Genomic DNA, 20,271 nt, shown 5'->3' with positions numbered 1-20,271 from the left:
GCACAATTTTTCATTACTAATTGGTACATATTTTACGTTTCCATTGTTTACTGGCAGTAAATGGTAAATATTTTTCATGTCTGAAGCTAAAAGTTGCTCCTCGCCCTTCCCATCATGCACAGGTTCAACCTAAGAAAACTATTACGCATGTAGAGATTCGACCCCCAATTTTTTGCCTAAAAATTTGGTCTTAAAAACTCGAACTACACACGAGTATATTCGGTAGTACAACCTTCTTGATATTTACTTAAATGGGAACGAATTTAAGCCCTAGAACCGATTACTGTATTGGCGGACTAATATTCCTGCTGGTGAGGAAGCTAAAACATGTTGACATGACTTCGTAAAAATTTTGTTAATTGAATTTTTGTTCGCTAACCGAATTGAAGATTCTTTTGGAAGGTAATTCATTAACCGAGGCGTTCGTTAACCGAGGGATCACTGTATTACAGTTATTATTGTATTTTTATTTATTTTTTATTTTTTATTTTTTTGCACATGCTGTATGAACAATTGTGTGTGCATGTTACAGAGTAAAAGAAAATGAAGAAAATTACGTATATCTGCCCCAAATTACGAGTTAAACAATAACATAGCTCACAGCTCAGCCCCACCCCTTCTAAGCGCTATTGGGTGGCAAGTTCAAGACTGGGCTACACAATTATATGCTATCTCTATGGATATTGTTTCTCGTTATCCCTATTTTAGGATACTATTTCTCGTTTTCCCTCCTTTAGTGATCCTTTCACATAACAATCGGCTTCTCTGGAATGTATCCCGATTGCTAAATGAGTGATACCTGTAGTCATTTATTTTTTCTTCAGGAACTCGACCCCATTAAATAATGAGGACCACTTGTACACACTTGCTATTATATTAGCAAATACATCAACAAACACATATCAGTTAGTTTGGAATCATTGAAATATTTTATTCATGGATAAATTTAAATAAATTCAAACATTCTCGAAACTGTACAGTCTTAAGTCTTACTTTTGTTGGTATCAGTATCTAATAAGTGATCCTCACATGTATACTATGTCACTGTTACTTTCACTTCTTTTGTATTAACGTACCTTGTTAGATAATATTTGATGGCTTCTGGGTGAAAATAATATGATTATCTCTAATTACCTCTTTATAGTACATGGGGCCCCCAAATTCGTGGATTTTTATTTCGCTGTCCTTTATTATTCGCGGATGACACTAGATGTACCCAAGAATGCCTGTGGGTAGTTTTAAAGTTGCTGGCATTTTTGCGGCTGGGACAGGGAGCCATTCATTCGAGAGACAGTAATTTCCTTTACCTGTTTTGTAAATATGTGTGAGTGTGAGAGGAGTTTCCCATTATTGTTTATTTGTATGTGTTTTGTGTGTGTGTGTGTGTGTGTTTCTACACACACACACACACACACACACACACACACACATATATATATATATATATACAGTAAAGCCTCGAATAACGACTTTAATGTGTCCTCCAATATTGCAGTGTAAGGTGAATCATCGTACAGTCAGTTCTGCTATAACGCGATAGTTGTGTTCTTGTAAAACATCGTGTTATAGAAATTCGTGTAATAGAAATAACAGGGCTTATGGAGAAAATAGGGTTAGGCGCAGATTACTCCAAATCGAAAAACATTTTCGTAGTTAGCCTAACACAAAGGATAGCACAGTCTAAATAAATGTTACATTCATATCTAATAATGAAATCATACAATAAATGTTACACTTTACCTTGAAAAAATATGAATATAACTTGATGGGGGAGAAGGTTGATGTTGAGATTGAGGAGTCATGAAACATCAAGCTTTTCTTCAAGTATTATAGCGTTTCTTTTTCGATCACCACCGGAAATGCGATCACCAGAACACTTCCCAGAGATATTCTTCTTTTCCATAGTCACAAAATTGGAGAAACAGTAATAAGAATTCACTGAGGACGCTTAAAAACTTCACACGTGTTTCAAACTGAAAGTGTGGAGTAAACAGAGCGCGCGGGTCTAAAACGCTATGTATTTTGGTTTTCTCTCTTATTTAAAATTTTACAATTTACATACACTGTACAGGTATACTGTATACATAAATATTACATAAATTATTTCTGCAATTGTTCACAAACAAAACACATAAATCAATTAAACATGTGATGTCGAACGTGAACTGTAAACACTGCTTAACCCCGCGCCAAGCCACAACACTGTACAGTACACTTTAAACGCTACGTGTTTAGTTTTTCTTTTATTTAAATTTTTACAATTTACATATACATATAAGTAAATTGTAATTTCCATATTACAGTATTCATATTATGCTACAGCGCCCACAAAACATAAGAAACGTTTGAGTCCCCCAGTAGAGATGTCCGTTCTCTATCCACTTCCGGATGTCTTAGTCCTCCGTTTTCTTTTGTGTACTTGCTCAGGGACTCAAGTATTTCTGTATATAACACAGGATGATAAGGGAATTTTAAATTATGAGTGAATGAATTTATTATACAGTGATCAATTAACATAATTTTGATGTGTTTAAGTAGCATTCAGGCGCCTTCAGCCTAATAATGTTACGACATTCGTATCACTCACTGTAAACCACGAATTCCACCCATACACAGAGAGAGAGAGAGAGAGGCCAAGCGCTGTTTACATCACACACACATAAATATTACATACCGTATATCTCGGCCTATTTTATAATCGCAGTCATGTACTGAATATTCTATGTCAAAAATATAAATTTTAAATGAATTATATATAGTGTGGTCGACTTCCTACACAAAGACGGGCTATAAATAACCTACTTATCTCCTCTCCATCTATTACCCTCTGTTCTCAGAGAGAAGGTCTTGGTAAATAACTTTTGTTTGTTTATTTTCATTGTTTGTCTAATTTATCATGTTGTGTCAAAGTAATATTACTAAAAATTTTAGGCAGCTACCAAACAGGGAGATACTACCGCCTGGGAAGATATTGGAAGCATAATGTACAGTATTGTCTAATGGTAGATCCTACTTCCATATGGCTTCACAAAAATTGTGATCAAGTCTTAGGTTGCTGATCTATCTTTCTGCCTCATTTACACACACTTGCAGAGTTTCAATTGTTTTTCTTCCTTGGACAACACAACATACATACAATATAATTTTTCTCGCCTTTGATCTTTTTTCCTTTTTGCATTTATTTATGGTTGGTTATTTAAAATAAGGCCAATTCACTTAAAGTATTGGCACCTGCTGGTGTACACTAGTGACTCACTTAGCGTCAGTTATTTAACTGGAACTAATGTCGGAGTGAGTAAAATATTTCCATTTACTTGAAATAGATTTGCAGATTCATTTGTTTATTTATTTATTTATAATATACTGTAATATATTAAATATACTGCAAGTATTTTCTTTAATTCATATACTTGTTTCACAAAAAAGGGAGGCTACCATTATACCTGGTAGGTGAAGTTGACCAGACATTTATGGTGATCATTAAGGACCAAACTCCGAATCCATGACGTGACTTCTGTTTATCATTTATATCCTAAATTTACCACTGTCGGTAGTTTCAAGAATTAACTCAGTCATTTACTGAATATTCTTTGTAAAAAAATAAATTTTAAATGAATTATTTATAGGAGATAAGTATTATGATCAGTAAATATACAGATACTGTATGCATTACTGACCACCTCCGAACACAAGGACGGCTAAAAATAGCCACAGGCGGTCACAGTCAAGGTCACTTTCCCTTTCTTGTCACTGGCAAATGTGGGGGGGGGGGTGATGATAGCAGTTGTGTTTATTACTGGGGTATATTGTTCTTTTGCGGTATGTTAGACAGGTTTATAATAAATTTTTATTATTTTAATATACCGGTAATCTTCATTTTAATCCAGCTTCCCAAACATAAGTTTCAGTATAAAATAATTAGTGGTAGGACCTTGTGAGTGGTTTACTGTACAGTAGTACCCCACTTAACTCGGTCAATTGAACCCACAGGGTACCGTGTTAAGTGAAAACCGCGTTAAGTGAACAACAGAACATATGGGATTAATTCCAATAGAGACTGGCCGGACCCCCAAACTCTACTTTTTCCGACACAATACTTATGTTCTAGTAAAAATAACATCTTAATTTTATGATGGTACATGCACACAATTAATACTTAAGAGAAATAGAGAAATACGGTCGCCAGGTTAATGTCCATTCAAATAATGGACTCAACTCCCTCCCCCTCTTCTCACACTACACTCACTGGCTCTTCCCTCTGAGAAATTTTGGGGGGAAAACTACTAAATTTTAATAAATAATACCTCAAACTAAAGTTAGGATAATACAATTGACATTGCTGGATTCCTTGTAAGACCAGGAATATTTTGAATATAAATGTCATATATTTTGCACAAAAGATAACATATTTACTCAGAGTAAACATTATATCTAAAATTTGTATGTCTAATGCAAAATCTATGATGTTTATATTCAAAATGATCACCAAATTGTAAGAATTCCAGCAATGTAAATTATATTCTGGCCGGGTAATTTGTATGAATTTTATGAGCTAAAACAAATATCTTCAGTTAATAAAAAAAAAAATATTCTTCACGACACTATCTGTCAATCAAAGTACCCCACCTTGCCTCCCCCCCTCTTCCAACCGCGGTCAGTCCCAACCCTCCCCCCCACCCCCCACCAATCCTCCCTTCAAGAGATGTTGGGTGAAAAAACTAAATTTTAACATTTAGTATTAAATAATACCTCAGATTAAAGTTAGGATAATATAATTGACATTGCTGGATTCCTTGTAAGACCAGGAATATTTTGAATATAAATGTCATATATTTTGCACAAAAGATAACATATTACTCAGAGTAAACATTATATCTAAAATTTGTATGTCTAATGCAAAATCTATGATGTTTATATTCAAAATGATCATCAAATTATAAGAATTCCAGCAATGTAAATTATATTCTGACCGGGTAATTTGTATGAATTTTATGAGCTAAAACAAATATCTTCAGTTAATAAAAAAAAAAAATATTCTTCACACGGTAACAGATGGTCGGTCGGTCCCTCCCTCCCCCCCACCCCCCTACCAGATGTGTGGGAAAACCAGAATATTTACCTTTTTAGTAATAAATAATACCTCAAACTAAAGTTAGGATAATATAATTGACATTGCTGGATTCCTTGTAAGACCAGGAATATTTTAATACAAATGTCATATATTTTGCACAAAAAATAACATATTTACTCAGAGTAAACATTATATCTAAAATTTGTATGTCTAATGCAAAATCTATGATGTTTATATTCAAAATGATCATCATATTGTAAGAATTCCAGCAATGTAAATTATATTCTGGCCGGGTAATTTGTATGAATTTTATGAGCTAAAACAGGCAGGCAGTCAGGCAGGGTGGCGGGTGGGGGGTGGGGCGAATCTAAAAATAGCGTTTCGAGCCGGACGCTCTGCGCGTATACTTGGAAAAAACCTGCGTTAAGTGAAAGTTCGGCTCTGGCGAGGCACCGCGTATACGTGAAATCGCGCTAAGCGAAACTGTGTTAAGCGGGGTATTACTGTATACATAAATATTACATAAATTATTTCTGCAATTCTTCACAAACAAAACACATAACTCAATTGAACATGTGATGTCGAATGTGAACTGTTAACACTGCATAACCCCGCGCCAAACCCTAACAACCGTTTGAGTGGAATCGCGTTAGAGCAAATGAGTTCGCGTTTTACAAATATTGTTCCTCTATTCATCAATCGCGTTAGAGCCAATTCGCGTTGTCAAAACACGCGTTATAGCAGAACTCACTGCATCGCGAATAATTAATTACCATTAAAATATAGCAATAATAATGAGATGCGTTCCCAAGTGTGACCTTTTCATATCTTTTGTGTGGCTTTTTACTCTCTTTTTCCCCCAAAACAATACAATTAATGAAAAGTGCAAACTCTATTCTTTAAATAATGTTTCTGAATGCACCTTATACAATATTAATTAATAATAATATGGTCACACAAGAGGAGATGGGACGCCATCGTTTTCGTTTGTGTTTACAGCCAGGAGTCCGGGACGAAAGTTCTACACGAGAAAATGAAGAAAATAAGACCCTGGTTGTAGCTGTAGTAAATTTAATGTAAAAAAAAAATATACGCATATACAGTAATACCCCGCTTTACGCGGTTCTCGTTTACGCGTTTCTACATGTACGCAGTACCCTGCCAGAACCGGAATTCCCACTTTACACGGTGCTTCTATATCATTTACTCATATACACAGGTGAAGTATAATTTTTTTATTTAGCTTATAAAATTCATACAAATTAACCGGCCAAAATATAATTTACATTATTATTATTATTATTATTATTATTATTATTATTATTATTATTATTAAAAATGTAAATATACTGTTTTAACCCAAACATTTCTCTGGTAGGGAGGGAAGGTGGGGGTGCGGGTAGGGAGGGAGCGACCCAGCGAGCGTGGGAAGAGGGGGGGAGCCGGAGGTGGGGTATTTTGATTTGACAGATATTGTCTGGTTGAAGTATATTTTTTTTATTTACTGAAGATATTTGTTTTAACTCATAAAGTTCATACAAATTACCCAGCCAGAATATAATTTACATTGCTGGAATTCTTACAATATGATGATCATTTTGAATATAAACATCATGGATTTTGCATTAGACGTACAAATTTTAGATCTAATGTAAGAATTTTGTTTACACAGAGCAAATATGTTATCTTTTGCGCAAAATATATGACATGTATATTCAAAATATTCCTAATCTTGCAAGGAAACCAGCAATGTCAATTATATTTTCCTAACTTTAGTCTGAGGTATTATTTATTACTATACCTTAAAATCTAGTGTTTTCACCCAAACATTTCTCAGAGAGGGAGGAGCCAGCGAGAATGGGAAGGGGGAGTTGATTCCATTATTTGAATGGACATTAACCTGGCGACTATATTTCTCTTAAATATTAATTCTGTGTGCATACCATCATAAAATTAAGATGTTATTTTTACTGCAACATAGGTATTGTGTTGGAAAAAGTGGAGTTTGGGAGCCGGCCCAGTCTTTATTTCAATGAATCCCATATGTTCTGTTATTCCATTTACGCGTTTCCTGTTTTACGCGGACCTCCGTGGGTTCAACTGACCGTGTAAATTGGGGTATTACTGTATGCTTTAAGTAACGTTATTTAATGTTAATAAATGGAACAATCAAAGTAGCTATCACTAATGGCAAAGAAAAAAAAATGGATTGGGAACGCCAACATATACATGCGCATTTGAGGATACCGCATTATTTATCTTAAGAATATGTACAAAAGATTCATTATTGTTTATTAATGAATATATATTTGATTGAATTAATCCTTATATATGCGAAATGAACAATACAATTCATTAATACGTAGAATATTAAAACACACAAGAGGATAAGAGACAACATTGTTGTCAGTGTTTACACCCAATGTATACGTGCGCACTCGAGGAAACAAGGTCATTTATCTTAAGAATATGTACAAAAGTTTCATTTTTGCTTATTACTGAATATGTATTTGATTGAATTAATGTTTACATATGTGAAATGAACACTGCAATTCATTTGTATGTAGAATATTAAAACACACATGAGGAGACAAGACGGCATTGTTTTCGTGAGTGACGATGGTTCTACATAAGAAACTGAAGAAAATGGGACCCTGGTTGTAACTGTAGTAAACTTAATTTAAAAAAAATTGAATACCGTATGTATGTTTTAAGTAATGCTATTGAATGTTAATAAATGGAATACTGGGAGTAGCTAACCACTAATGATAAAGAAATAAGGTGAGAAAATTGGGAACGCCGACGTATGAACAGTAAGTGCGTACGTGTGAAAACATATTGTCATTTCTCAACATATGAATATGAAAGCAACACTTATTTACTGTTCATATGTTTTAAATAATATTTACGATTATAAAACTAAATTTCTATTCACCAATGGCGGAAAAGTCTAAAACATAAGGACAGCCAATGAATTTTGTGCGAGTTTTTACTCAGATGACGAAGTCATCAGGGTCAACTCTGGCTGAAGCTGTAGCTTTCCATTAAGCTGTTGGTGAAACTGTTACTGAACCTAAAGTTGATAATGAAGCTGCTTATGATGCTGAATTTGATGGTGTAGTTGAAGTTGATGGTTTAGGCCTTTGAATAATAAAGCTCTCGAAAGAACCTTGCACAGCTGCTTTCTTTTCTCATTATACGTGCATCTTTATGTAAAGTTCATTTGCATTTATTTAAATTTTAATCTTTGTTCTGTTAATGGATCCACTTCAGAAAATATGTTCATTGCCTGCTCCATATACAGTGGTCCCTCGGTTAACTAGCGCCTCGGTTAACGAGATTTCGGTTAACGATTTACCTTCCATAAGATTCTTAACTCCGGTTAACGAGCTCATCCCTCGATTAACGAGTTTCTTACGAACAGACCTCAACATGTTTTCGCTTGCATTTGGCGGTCCACCAGCTGTAGTATTAGTCCGCCAATACAGTAATCGGTTCTAGGGCTTAAATTCCTTACTATTTTGGTAGATATCAAGAAGTTTATACTATTCAATAATTTTAAAAGTTTAATATTAAATTTTTTAGTCATGTTAACAATTATTGAACATAATTGAAGTACAGGAAAATAGTTTTATGCGCGCCAAACAGCCTGTCAACACACCAAACAGGCGTTAGTCTCTGTGACTTCAATGGAGGTAACATCTTGCTTGAGACTCTCTTCAACTCAACGCTTTTTTTTCTGTTTCCAAGCAAATTATTGGTCATTTTGAAATTTATTTTACATATTGACAATATATAATGCAGTGCAGTGTTGATTTAAAGAAAATAATCTTGAATTACACGAAGAGAACTGAAATTTTATGGGTGAAATGGCACCATGGGGTGACTTCTCTTCCACCCCAATGCCTTCTCTTCTCCCTTCTCCTCCACCCCCATTCTAATTCCCATCATCATCCAGGAGCCTTCTACATACACACCTCAAAGCAAGTGTACTTTACTACCTTTTTTTGTTGATTTTAGGCAATTTTCAGTGAGCTGGAACCAATTACCCAAAAACCCATTGAAACAATGGTTTCGGTTAACGAGTTTTTCGGTTAACGAGCAACCCTCTGGAACGAATTGTGCATGTTAACCGAGGGACCATTGTAATATCCACAGACCTCTCGCCTTTTTCATATCATATTAACACATTTAGTTTCTCAGCTAAGCTTAGACACTTTCTATTAGCTTTTGAAACAACACTACCATCACTTGCTCTCTTTCTCATGTTGAATAGGGATGCAAAAATGCTGTAAGAAACCTGAGAAAGTTTTCCTCCAGTTCATCCAGATGCGTGAAAACAAAAGGCCCGCCAAGCTCTGACTGTTGTTTACCACTCATTAGCAAGGCGGCTTCTTTGCGCAAGGCGCTCTTCATTTTTTTTTCAGTACAGTAATACCCCGATTTAGGCGGTCAATTGAACCCGCGGAGGCCCGCGTAAAACGGGAAACGAGTAAATGGAACAACAGAACATATGGGATTAATTGAAATAGAGACTGGGCCGACCCCCAAACTCCACGTTTTCCCGACGCAATATGTACGTTGTAGTAAAAAAAACATCTTAACTTTATGATGGTATGCACACACACATAATATAGAAGAGAATTGTACCAGGTAAAAGAGAAATCAAGGTTTAACACTTACGTCAGGTTAGGTTAGAAAAAATCAAGGTTTAACACTTATGTCAGGTTAGGTTAGAAAAAAATCAAGGTTTAACACTTACGTAAGGTTAGGCTATGTTTTAAAAAATCAAGGTTTATCACTTACCTAAGGTTGGGTTATGTTAGGAAAAATCAAGGTTAGGTTAGAAAAAATCAAGGTTTAACACTTATGTCAGGTTAGGTTAGAAAAAAATCAAGGTTTAACACTTACGTAAGGTTAGGCTATGTTTTAAAAAATCAAGGTTTATCACTTACCTAAGGTTGGGTTATGTTAGGAAAAATCAAGGTTTTACACTTATGTAAGGTTAGGGTATGTTTGGAAAAATCAAGGTTAGGTTTAGCACTTATGTTAGTAGAAGAGATAGGTCGACATACGGGAATGGCGGCTGGTTCCAAGGCAGAGGGCTACTGGCCCTCAGGTGAGTCACCATCATTGTCCTCCACATTTGTCAGGGCATCCCTGACAAATCCCTCAAAGTCACCATCACTGTCACTATCACTGGCTTGGGCTGGCTGTGGTGGGTTGCAGGTGAAGAAGTCGGTAATGCTTTGTTGATGGCTAGTGTTGATGTTGTCGTGATACACCTTGATGTACGGCTCCATAGTCTGCAACAGCTGGGTAAGGAAGACTTCATACCGGTTATCGTTAGGGTCGTCGGAGAGGAGGAACTTCAGTTTCTCTGCACACTCGATGGCACCCCTAACATTACCATACATTAACTTGTGTTCTTCTCGGGATGACGCACCACCTGCCTCTTCACTGACGTGATCGTCTTCTAACATCTCGTCGGTAGTCACCTCAGGATCCCTGATCACCTCCAGGATTTCTTCGTTGGTGGCCTCGGAGAAGCCTGCAGCTGTAACACTCTGCGCAGCTTCTCTGGCAAGGTCCACTGCTACTGCAACAGTCTGAACTTCACCAGTCACAGGTTGACTCTGCCTCCCACCTGGGATACCTTGCAACACATGTTTCCATGAGTGATGAACCGTTGCTACAGACAGGTGATCCCATGCCTCCACCAAGAAGTCCACAGCTTTCTTGACTTTAAATTTCGTCCAAAAGTGTTTGGCGAGAACTTCTTGCTCTGCCAACTGTTGTTCCTCGTCCTCGTCGCTCTTGCTATCGGTGTTGGTACAGTCGTTCAGGAGCTTAAACTTCTTTGCAGAGTATGCAGCTTTCACATTGCAGATTAATTCTTGGTCCATGGGCTGGTTTAATGATGTAGTGTTGGGAGGAAGGAAGACCACTTTTACGTTGGGGTGACGATCCAACAGTAGGGGCGAGTGTCCTGGTGCGTTGTCAAGGAGCAACAAAATCTTGAATGGAACATTCTGTTGCTCACAGAATTTCTTCACGTCATGAACGAAACAGTCATCAAACCAGAAGAGGGACTCAGCAGAGAACATCCACGCCTTACGTGCTGTCAGCCAGTGGACAGTTAGCTTGGTCATGTCCATGTTCTTGTAGGCGTGTGGCTTGCAGGCTGTGTGGATCACCGATAACTTGAGTTTCCAGGAACCGGAGGCATTGGTGATAAAGAGGACGGTGATGCGCTCCTTCTGCAACTTCCGGCCCTGACATTTGCTGGCAGACTGGACAACGAAGGTCTTGGAAGGTAGCTTTTTCAAAAACAGACCAGATTCGTCCATGTTGAACACCTGGTCGTCGGTGTACAGTCGGCCCTGAACATACGCGGGGGTTACGTAACAGAGATACCCGTGGATGTTAAAAATACGCGATATGTGCTGCCCCCAAAAAACCCTGCCCCCCCCCATGTCCATATTTACCGTATATACTTGTGTGTAGTTCGAGTTTTTAAGACCAAATTATTTGGCAAAAAATTGGGGGTCGACCTCTTAACGGATAATAGTTTCGTTAGGTTGAAAAATATTTACCAGTAACTACCAGTAAACAATGGAAACAATGCACCAACGCACCACCAGCTGTGAGGGTCGGTACAGTTGCCAGGGCAGATCTCTTCCGTCATTATAGCAAGCCCAAAGTAGCCAAATCCATGGTATGGTAGCACAGGACGATGTAAAACATAAAGTATTCATTTATTAAAGTTTATTTATGGATACTGGACATAAATTTTTGTTCATTACATTTGAAACATCAATCTTTGTTAATTAAATTTGAAACAAAGGAAAACTACGATACCGGTTTTTCATTAAAGTATTACATCACAAGTATATTTTACCTTAACTGTGACTGAATGAATATACGTATTCTCAGAAATAAGTATGGAAATATAATATTTTTGCTGGAATGACGTACATATTACAGTGGAAAGTGGGATAAAATCATGACGAAAACAATGACTTTCGCTTTCTTCGTTATTCAAAAGATTTTACCGTAATCGCTTTTCGAATGGTTTTCAGTTAAAAAACTGTTGTGCTCGTACTGTATGACAATAATATTCTATCCTATCATTAGCCTTATAATCCCACAACTGAAAACCATTCGAAAAGAGATTACGGTAACATCTTTTGAACGAAAGAAAGAGAAATTCATTGCTGTCGTCACAATTTTATCCCACTTTCCACTGTAATACGTACATCATTTCAGCAAAAATATTACATTTCCATGTTCTCAGAAATAAATGGTAGTTTTGTTGAAACGTAATGTACAGTATTTAATATTAAAATGCAAAAATAGCTATAAAAACAATTAATACTGTACACCCATAATGTACTGGCTGGCTTCTCCACTCGTCCCTGCTCCCGCGTCCAAGGTCACCACTCCTCCCAACTCGCTCCCTCCGCTCCCTCCTCCGCCTCCTCCACCTCCTCACCGTCACTACTGCCGACAACAAACACAAATGTTTTGTGAATAACTGCACCTCCACTTCCTATGTACAGTACTGAACTGTACTGTGATGTGCATTTTTACAAACAATAAACATGGCAAGAAAAGCTATTAAAAAAAAGAGATAACAATTTCACTTTACTGTACAGTACAGTACCTATCCTTGGCGACAGGACGGGGGTCATCGGGCTCATCGTCACTCAATTCCATAACGGGTGGTGAAGTGGGGGCGACGGTGGGTTCAGCTGCTTCCTCACTGCTGCCAGTGATTGATGGTGTTAAATCTCTCCTTCGGTGATCAAAGAACATGGTGATGGGGAGCTGTCGTCTCTTTCTTTCATTTCTTCCATGATGTTTTTGTATGGAGCAAAAACGTCATCCATCCCTCTCATGAATTTCAGGGCACGCACCATGGAGGGGTCCATACTATAGGCCAGGTTTTTCAGTGCCTCAATATTCCTGGTCATCTCCCCCAACTTCTCCAACGTTATTTCTTGGTGCTCTTCCTCATCCTCTTTCCCTTTCGCTTCCTCTTCCTTGCCCTAGTCTACTAACTCCTGTAGATCTTCCTCGGTCAGCTCAGTGTCATGCTCTTCAATTAGCTCCCTAATCTCGTCCTCTGCCATGTCCTGGAAGCCTTCAGCAGCCACTTTCCTTGACAGTGCCAGGGTCTTTCTGAATATTTTCATTAAAATCCATTAAAATCATTTTCCTTGTCATCGTCTTAAGCACCAAACAGCTCCTCCCAGTCTTCTCCTTGAACAGGGCTGGAGGGTACGTGTTTTTCGAATCGTTTTCAATTAAAAAAATGTTACAGCACATGTATATTTTACCTAAACTGTGCCTGAATGAATATATTCTCAGAAATAAATAGTAGTTTTGCTGAAACGTGATGTATTTCAATGTAAAATAGGATAAAATACATGACGAAAACAAAAGACTTTACCTAACCTTCCAATGTTCAAGAGATGTTACTCGTTTTTTTAATAGTTTTCGGTTAAAATACTGTTATATTACAATGATATTCTATTCATACTGTGCTTGATATACTACATTCACGGAAATGTAAAATTTTTGCTGAAATGACATACGTATTACAGTGGAAAGTGGGATAAAATCGTGGCGAAAACAATGACTTTCGCTTTCTTTCGTTCAAAAGATGTTACCGTAATTGCTTTTCGAATGGTTTTCAGTTAAAAAAACTGTTGCATCACAAGTGAATTAGGATAGAATATTATTGTAATACAGATAAACAGATTTGCCCCCGAGGGGGCCAGTTTATTGGGCACCCCCTTACATCCTGTGCAAGGTGAAGCGCAGAAGCGTTTACAGCGCCCAACAGGGAAGTATGAGAAGTTCATACTTGCCTTTATGACTCGTACATTAAGGGTGTAAAAGCCTGAAGGGTCATAGGTTTTGTCAAGTTACATAAAGTGAGAGAATGATGAGTGTGTGGGGGGGAAAGTTCCCGGTACATTTTATCTGTTTATGGCAAAGCGTGGCAGGTCCCTAATAATGTCAAAGGCCAGGCCTGTGACTAGGAGGAGGGATATCTGGTCTGGGAGGGAAGAGGTGTTGGTAACGGCTGGGGACCTATAGGAGGAGGTCATAGGGTAAGTGAGGATATTATTGTAATACAACAGTTTTTTAACTGAAAACCATTCGAAAGCGATTACGGTAACATCTTTTGAACGAAAGAAAGCGAGTCATTGCTTTCGTCACTTTCCACTGTAATACGTACGTCATTTCAGCAAAATATTACATTTCCATATTCTCAGAAATAAATAGAAGTTTTGCTGAAACGTAATGCATTTCAGTGTAAATTAGGATAAACTACAGTAATACCCCCCTTAACGCGGTTTTGCTTAGCGCGATTTCACGTATACGCGGTGCCTCGCCAGAGCCGAACTTTCACTTAACACGGGTTTTTTTCCACGTATACGCGCAGAGTGTCCGGCTCGAGACGCCATTTTTAGATTCGCCCCACCCGCCACCTGCCTGCCTGCCTGCCTGCCTGCCTGCCTGCCTGCCTGCCTGCCTGCCTGCCTGCCTGCCTGCCTGCCTGCCTGTTTTAGCTCATAAAATTCATACAAATTACCCGGTCAGAATATAATTTACATTGCTGGAATTCTTACAATTTGATGATCATTTTGAATATAAACATCATAGATTTTGCATTAGACATACAAATTTTAGATATAATGTTTACTCTGAGTAAATATGTTATCTTTTGTGCAAAATATGACATTTATATTCAAAATATTCCTAATCTTACAAGGAATCCAGTAATGTCAATTATATTATCCTAATTTTAATCTGAGGTATTATTTAATACTAAATGTTAAAATTTAGTTTTTTCACCCAACATCTCTTGAAGGGAGGATTGGTGGGGGGAGGGTTGGGACGGACCGACCATCTAGCGCGGTTGGAAGAGGAGGGGGAGGCAAGGTGGGGTACTTTGATTCACAGATAGTGTTGTGAAGAATATTTTTTTTTTTATTAACTGAAGATATTTGTTTTAGCTCATAAAATTCATAGAAATTACCCGGCCAGAATATAATTTACATTGCTGGAATTCTTACAATTTGGTGATCATTTTGAATATAAACATCATAGATTTTACATTAGACACACAAATTTTAGATATAATGTTTACTCTGAGTAAATATGTTATCTTTTGTGCAAAATATATGACATTTATATTCAAAATATTCCTGGTCTGACAAGGAATCCAGCAATGTCAATTATATTATTCTAACTTTAGTTTGAGGTATTATTTATTAAAATTTAATGGTTTTCCCCCAAAAATTTCTCAGAGAGGGAAGAGCCAGCGAGTGTAGTGTGAGAAGAGGGGGAGGGAGTTGAGTCCATTATTTGAATGGACATTAATTTGGCGACTGTATTTCTCTATTTCTCTTAAGTTTTAATTGTGTGCATGTACCATCATAAAATTAAGATGTTATTTTTACTAGAACATAGGTATTGTGTCTGAAAAAGTAGAGTTTGTGGGTCCGGCCAGTCTCTATTGGAATTAATCCCATATGTTCTGTTGTTCACTTAACGCGGTTTTCACTTAACACGGTACCCTGTGGGTTCAATTGACCGCGTTAAGCGGGGTACTACTGTACATGAAAACAAAAGACTTTACCTAACCTTCCGATGTTCAAGATATGTTTCTCGTTTTTTTAGTAGTTTTTGGTTAAAATACTCTTATATTAGTGATATTCTATTCATACTGTGCTTGATATAATACATTCACGGAAATGTAATATTTTTGCAACTACAATGCTGATGTCAACACAAGCGTGGTTAGAGCGAGACTGACTGAGTGAGGGAGAGCTATGTGTGTGTGAGGTTGCGGGAGCTGGCGGTGTCTCGTGTTCGGTGCCGCGCGCGAGTTGAATGGCGCGCGATTTGAATGGCGCGCGATTTGAATGTACTTCATTTACTTCAATGTACAGAATATTCCTCCGGCGGGGCAATCCGCGTATTTGCAAATCCGTGTATGCTAAACCCGCGTATGTTATGGGCCGACTGTACAATTATTATTTGTTTTACTTAATTAAAAATAATAATAATGTGTTAAAGTAAGCAATAATATATTTTCAGTGGTGGGCACGGTTCGCTAATTAGCGAAGCTAACTTTCTCATTAGCGGATTAGCATTTTCGCTAACTTTGGAAACCATTAGCGGACCAATTAGCTTCCGCTAAATTTAGTTCCGCTAATTTTAAGTCCGCTAACAAAATTTATACATGTTTGTTCCTGTCTGTTGTAAGCATGTGACACCGCGACGCGCGTCTCCAACAGTCAGTCAGGCACGCTTGACTGACTGCGTGTTAGTACATGTAAACGTGACAAGACTGTCAGTGTATGTTGAAAGAATCATAAAATGTAATTGTAAACTAATGTATAATTTCATTTCTCATTTATTTGTTAACTTAATTAGGATTTCTTGTGTTAATATATTTGGTTATGCTAAGTACTGCATAAGTTCATAACCAGGATGTCATCCAAGGTGTGCGCAAACAAAATTTTCTAAAAACATAATTTTCATGAAAGTTTAGAGTTTTCTGTTTATTTACATGACTAAGACCAACAATAAGTTATATAAAAATGAACTGGTATAATGTGTATGTCGTTGGTATTGCATATTTACATGAATAATGAATAAGGCCGATAGGTTGTATGAGAATGCAAATTAATTATTTGTGAAATTGTGTACAGTGTACACCTTAATAAGTTGATCATCATCTGATCTTGGCACGATGCTATTTGCTATCTATGCTATACAGTACTATAGTTTTTGGATTCGTTTAATACTTTCCATCTTTTCGTACAGGAAATAAAGATTATAAAGTGTATGTTGAAACTTGAATGTAAACTAAGGTTTAATTTCATTTGTTCATTTAGTTATTTGTGTACACCTTGATCATCATCTGATCTTGGCATGCTATACCTTTTTGGAAAGCTCTATGTCTAAGCTACAAGACAAACATGAAAATTTCATCTCTCTAGGTCTGTTTTTAAGGGTTTTAGAGCAAAAAAACAAAAAAAAGAAGCTAAATTCATATAATAAAAGTTAGCGGTTAGCGTTAGCTTCCGCTAATTTTTTTTAGCTGTTTAGCGGTTTAGCGTTAGTGAAGTTAACTTCTTAGTTAGCAGATTAGCTGTTAGCAAAGCTAACTTTTCGTTTGCCCGGTAGCTGTGCCCACCACTGCATATTTTTAATTCTGGAGTTGGCTACTTGAGGCAGCAATTCAGGGATTCATTAGCTTATGAGAGACCTCAACTTCACATATGGGAAACAGGCTGATTTTTATAGCCATTTATCATTTAAAAAAAAATTAGTCTTATGTGCCATAAAATACTGCATTTCTCCCATACGTACGGTATTTCGACCTTACGCCTGGCAATGGGAGCCTGGGAATGAGTGAGTGACCGCTAATTAGAGCTCATCTGCAGTTGTAACTCTCCTCCCTTCCTGCCATATTTCAGTGGATTTACTGTTATTAGTGATTAGTCATGGCATTGTAGCCAGGTTAGACTCGTCACTGTAACCACCAGGCTACTGGGCCAAGCTGTGAGGTGTTATGGTTGTTTTTCAACTCATATTTTTGTGTAGATATTGTGGTGTCTTCATTTCTTAAAGCTATTTATGTAGGAGATTGAGGCACAGTCTTCTAATTCCCATGTTTATTTCCTGCTCCCTTTACAGTGAGTCTCCATATAAATCAACCTCCCTACAGTGAGTCTACATACAAACAATCAACTTTTAAAATACTGTAAATAAATACAGTTGTTGCTCTATTAATATAAATTATTCCTTTATACAATTATTTGTACAGTAATATATAACAGATACATATGCACATACCATCCTACATACTTATTGTGAAAAAAAAGTAAAAGAATTACTGTAAATGTACTAAGGGCAAACACGTAAAGTGGAATAGACATTTCTTTGCACATCAGTTAGCTGGCTCATTGTTGGAGGGGAATGTGCAGAGTGTAGGGAGTAGGGAGCTTTGCTATGGAATCAGCGTCTCAACTGGTCTTCGTTAATATGGTGAAACAGGGAGCGTATGCAAATGGCGACTGTGTTAAACTTTCATTTGGCTTTTATTTATTGATTTGGCAATACAGTATTTTTTTGGGGTATTATATTTATTTATTCCTCACATTTCCTGGTACTGCATATACAGTTGTACCCCACTTAACGCGGTCAATAGAACCCAGAGGGTCCCGTGTTAAGTGAAATCCGCGTTAAGTGAACAACAGAACATATGGGATTAATTCCAATAGAAACCGGCCCGACCCCCAAACTCCACTTTTTGAAGGCACATACCTATGTTGTAGTAAAAATAACATCTTAATTTTATGATGGTACATGCACACAATTAATACTTAAGAGAAATAGAGAAATACAGTCGCCAAGTTAATGTCCATTCAAATAATGGACTCAACTCCCTCCCCCTCTCACACTACACTGCCGGCTCTTCCCTCTGAGAAATTTTTGGGGGAAAACCACTAAATTTTAATAAATAATACCTCAAACTAAAGTTAGGATAATACAATTGACATTGCTGGATTCCTTGTAAGACCAGGAATATTTTGAATATAAATGTCATATATTTTGCACAAAAGATAACATAGTTACCTAGAGAAAAATTTTTATCTAAAATTTGTATGTTTAATGCAAAATATATGATGTTTATATTCAAAATGATCACCAAATTATAAGAATTCCAGCAATGTAAATTATATTCTGACCGGGTAATTTGTATGAATTTTATGAGCTAAAACAAATATCTTCAGTTAATAAAAAAAAAAATAATCTTCACGACACTATCTGTCAATCAAAGTACCCCACCTTGCCTTCCCCCCCTCTTCCAACCGCGCGGTCAGTCCCAACCCTCCCCCCCACCCCCCACCAATCCTCCCTTCAAGAGTTTTTAACATTTAGTATTAAATAATACCTCAGATTAAAGTTAGGATAATATAATTGACATTGCTGGATTCCTTGTAAGACCAGGAATATTTTGAATATAAATGTCATATATTTTGCACAAAAGATAACATAGTTACTCTGAGAAAAATTTTTATCTAAAATTTGTATGTCTAATGCAAAATATATGATGTTTATATTCAAAATGATCATCAAATTATAAGAATTCCAGCAATGTAAATTATATTCAGACCGGGTAATTTGTATGAATTTTTTGAGCTAAAACAAATATCTTCAGTTAATAAAAAAAAAAAAAAAATTCTTCACTGGGTAACAGATGGTCGGTCGGTCCCTCCCTCCCCCCCACCCCCCACCAACCGTCCCAAGGAGATGTGTGGGAAACCAGAATACTTAACTTTTTTTAATAAATAATACCTCAAACTAAAGTTAGGATAATATAATTGACATTGCTGGATTCCTTGTAAGACCAGGAATATTTTGAATATAAATGTCATATATTTTGCACAAAAGATAACATAGTTACTCTGAGAAAAATTTTTATCTAAAATTTGTATGTCTAATGCAAAATATATGATGTTTATATTCAAAATGATCACCAAATTATAAGAATTCCAGCAATGTAAATTATATTCTGGCCGGGTAATTTGTATGAATTTTATGAGCTAAAACAGGCAGTCAGGCAGGGTGGCGGGTGGGGCAAATCTAAAAATAGCGTCTCGAGCCGGACACTCACCGCGTATATGTGGAAAAAATCCGTGTTAAGTGAAAGTTCAGCTCTGGCGAGGCACCGCGTATATGATAAAACGCGTTAAGTGAAACCGCGTTAGGCGGGGTAATACTGTACAAGTGATATCTCTGTTAGCCGGAACAATTAGTGCAGAGCACTTCCAGGAATGAAAGATTTCCGGGTAACGAGATGACTTTCAAAGTCGGAAAAAATGTCTCATCCCCGGAATTTTCTGGGTAACAGAAAAATGTTCTCGGAAGTTCCAGAAATTGCGCATTACATCATCTCTCAAGGCCAGAAAATACACCCCATCCCCGGAAATTTTCGGCTACCTGAAAATTTGTCTTGGAATTTCCTGAAAATGTGCATCATTTCCATCTTTCAAACATGGGGAAAATTCCGTCTTTGGGAATGATTTTCCAAAAAAATTCAATTCCGTCTATTGGAGAATTCCAGGTTGGAGGGATTCTGGCTAATGGAGATATTACTGTAATAT

The 20,271-nt window shown here is 36.9% G+C and overlaps 1 protein-coding gene across 1 annotated transcript in view; it reads left to right on the top strand.

The window, feature by feature from the left end:
* LOC121871676 (disco-interacting protein 2-like) overlaps window positions 1-20,271 on the top strand; it is a gene marked incomplete at its 5' end in the record, with an annotated part of 242,037 nt that overhangs the window by 190,461 nt on the left and 31,305 nt on the right. The gene's annotated exons all lie outside the window — the stretch shown is intronic.

The sequence above is a fragment of the Homarus americanus genome, unplaced genomic scaffold, assembly GCF_018991925.1.
Source record: "Homarus americanus isolate GMGI-L3 unplaced genomic scaffold, GMGI_Hamer_2.0 scaffold39675, whole genome shotgun sequence".
In the NCBI taxonomy this organism is placed as follows: domain Eukaryota; kingdom Metazoa; phylum Arthropoda; class Malacostraca; order Decapoda; family Nephropidae; genus Homarus; species Homarus americanus.
Note: the sequence above shows the minus strand (reverse complement) of the source record. Positions and strands in the feature narration are given on the sequence as shown.